We start from the raw sequence: 3,277 nt of genomic DNA, 5'->3' as shown, positions 1-3,277 counted from the left end.
AGTTCATGACCACTAAAATGTTGAAGGGACTTCTTTAAGCTGAAAAGAAAGGGTGCTAATTCGGTTAACAAGAACACATAATGAAAGAATGAACCTCACTGGGAAAGTAAATACATAGTAAAGGTAGCAGATTAATTAATTATAAAGCTGGTGTGAAGGTTAAAAGACAAAAGTAGTAAAAATCACTATGATTACAATACAGGCACACCTCATTTTCTTGTGCTTCACTTTATTGTGCTTCACAGATATTGTTTTTTTTTTCCTTTTTTTCACAGATTGAAGGTTAATGGTAACCCTGTGTTGAGCAAGTCTGTTGGCACCATTTTCCCAAAAGCATTTGCACACTTTGTGTCTCTGTGTCACATTTTGGTTATTCTCCCAATATTTGAAAAATTTCATTATTATTATATTTCTTATGGTGATCTGTGATCAGTGATCTTTGATGTTACTCTTGTAATTGTTTTGGGGCACCACAGAACATGCCCATATATGATGGTGAATTTAATTGACAAATGTTGTGTGTGTTCTGACTGCTCAACTGACTGTCCATTCCCCCATCTTTCTCCCTCACCTTGGGCCTCCCTATTCCCTGAGAGGCAACAACATTGAAATTAGGCCAGTTAATAACCTTACAATGGTCTCTAAGTGTTCAAGTGAAAGCAAGACTCGTTTGTCTCTCACTTTAAATCTAAAGCTAGAGATGATTAAGCTTCTTGAGGAAGGCATGTCGAAAGCCGAGATAGGCCAAAACTAGGCCTCTTGCAACAAACAGTTAGCCAAGTTGTGAATTCAAAGGAAAAATTCTTGAAGGAAATTAAAAGTGCTACGCCAGTGAACACACGAATGATAAGAAAGTGAAACAGCCTTATTTCTGATTTGGAGAAAGTTGTCGTGGTCTGGATAGAAGATCAAACCAGCCACAACATTCTCTTAAGCCAAAGCCTAATCCAGAGCAGGGTGCTAATTGTCTTCAATTCTATAAAAGGTGAGAGAGGTAAGGAAGCTGCAGAAGAAAAGTTTGAAGCAAGCAGAAGTCGATTCATGAGGTTTAAGGAAGGAAGTCATCTCTATAACATAAAAGTGCAAGGTGAAGCAGCAAGTGGTAATGTAGAAGCTGCAGCCAAATATCCAGCAGATGTAGCTAAGATAATTAATAAAGGAGGGCATGCTAAACAATAGAATTTCAAAACAGACTTCTATTGGAGGAAGATGCCGTCTAGGACTTTCATAGCCAGAGAGGAGAAAGCCAGTGCTGGGCTTCAAAGCCTCAGAGGACAGGCTGGCTCCTTTTTTTTTTTGCGGTACGCGGGTCTCTTACCTCTGCGGCCTCTCCTGTTGCAGAGCACAGGCTCCGGACGCGCAGGCCTAGCGGCCATGGCTCACGGACCCAGCCGCACCGTAGCATGTGTGATCCTCTCGGACCGGGGCACGAACCCCCGTCCCCCACATCGGCAGGCGGACCCTCAACCACTGCGCCACAGGGAAGCCCAACAGGCTGACTCTTGCTCGGGGCTAATGCATCTGGTGACTTGAAGTTGAAGCCGGTGCTCATTTACCATTCTGAAAATTCTAGGGCCCTTAAGAATTATGCTAAATATACTCTGCCTGTGCTTTATAAATGGAACAACAAAGCCTGGATGACTTCACATCTGTTTACAACATGGTTTACTGAGTATTTTAAGCTCACTGTTGAGACGTACTGGTCAGAAAAAAAGATTCCTTTTGAAATATTACTGCACTTGGTCACTCAAGAGCTCTGATGGAGATGTACCACGAGATTATATTTTCATGCCTGATAACACATTGTCCATTATGCAGCCCATGGATCAAGGGGTCATTTTGACTCTCAGGTCTTATTATTTAAGTACACTTTGTAAGGCTATAGCTGCCATAGATAGTGATTCCACTGATGGATCTGGGCAGAGTCAATTGAAAACCTCCTGGAAAGGATTCACCATTTTAGATGCCATTAAGAACATTCGTGATTCATGGGAAGAGGTCAAAATATCAACATTAACAGGAGTTGGGAAGCAGTTGATTCCAACCCTCATGGATGACTTTGAGGGGTTCAAGTCTTCAGGGTAGGAAGTCACTGCTGATGTGGTGGAAATAACAAGAGAACTAGAATTAGAAGTGGAGCCTGAAGATGTGACTGAATTGCTGCAATCTCATGGTAAAACTTTAATGGATGAAGAGTTGCTTCTTATAGATGAGCAAAGAGAGTGGTTTCTTGAGATGGAATCTGCTCCTGGCGAAGGTGCTGTGAAGATGGTGGAAATGACAACAGAGGATTTAGAACCTTTCATAAACTTAGTTGATAAATCAATTTCAGGGTGTGAGAGGATTGACTCCCATTTTGAAAGAAATTCTACTGTGGGTAAAATGCTGTCACACAGCATTGCATGCTACAGAGAGATCGTTCATGAAAGGAAGAGCCATTATCGATTCAGCAAACTTCATTGTTGTCTTATGTTAAGAAATTGCCACAGCCACCCCAGTCATCAGCAGCCACCACCCTGACCAGTCAGCAGCCATCAACATGGAGGCAAGACCCTCCACCAGCAAAAAGGTTATGACAAGACGATGCAAGCATTATTTTAGTAATAAAGTATTTTTAAATTAAGGTATGTACATTGTTTTTTAAGACAGAGCGCTATTGTACACTTAATAAACTACAGAATAGTGTAGACATATCTTTTATATGCACTAGAATGCCAAAAATGTCACGTGACTCACTTTATTATGATATTCAATTTATTGCAGTGGTCTGGAATCCCGTAATATCTCTGAGGTGTCCCTATAGTTAATAATACTGTATTGTATACTTGAAATTTGCTATAAAAGGATCTTAAGTGTTCTCACCACACACAAAAAATAATGGTAACTATGTGAGATGATGGATGTGTTGTGGTAATAATTTCACAATGTATACATATATTAAATCATCACATTATACTCCTTAAAAATCACATTGGACAACCTAATATATACAATTTTTATTTGCAGTCATACCTCACTAAAGCTGGTAAAGTCTTTTAGAAAATTGAAAAAAGAAAGAAAGAAACTAAGTTGCCACATCTCAGGAAATCCCTCAATTCTGGGCAAATCAGAATGGTTGGCCAATCTAAGTTTGCATTTACCTTACCCCTCAGATAAGTAAATTTGAGCTACTAATCCCTGAAGCCAATAGGGATCCTCCAGTCAAGATCCCTCAAATTGTTCTGGGAACACCATTTCTTTACCCATTATCAATACTACTGCATCTTAACTATTTCTG

At 40.0% G+C, this 3,277-nt stretch overlaps 1 pseudogene; it reads left to right on the top strand.

Annotated features, from left to right (window-relative positions):
- The first annotated feature begins 634 nt into the window (after positions 1 to 634).
- Positions 635 to 2,576, top strand: LOC113614243 (tigger transposable element-derived protein 1-like; annotated as a pseudogene).
- Positions 2,577 to 3,277: the final 701 nt, after the last annotated feature.

The sequence above is a fragment of the Aethalodelphis obliquidens genome, unplaced genomic scaffold, assembly GCF_003676395.1.
Source record: "Aethalodelphis obliquidens isolate GAN/ISIS:26980383/991018 unplaced genomic scaffold, ASM367639v1 scaffold92, whole genome shotgun sequence".
Taxonomy (NCBI): domain Eukaryota; kingdom Metazoa; phylum Chordata; class Mammalia; order Artiodactyla; family Delphinidae; genus Aethalodelphis; species Aethalodelphis obliquidens.
This window is presented reverse-complemented; position numbering and strand designations above follow the sequence as displayed.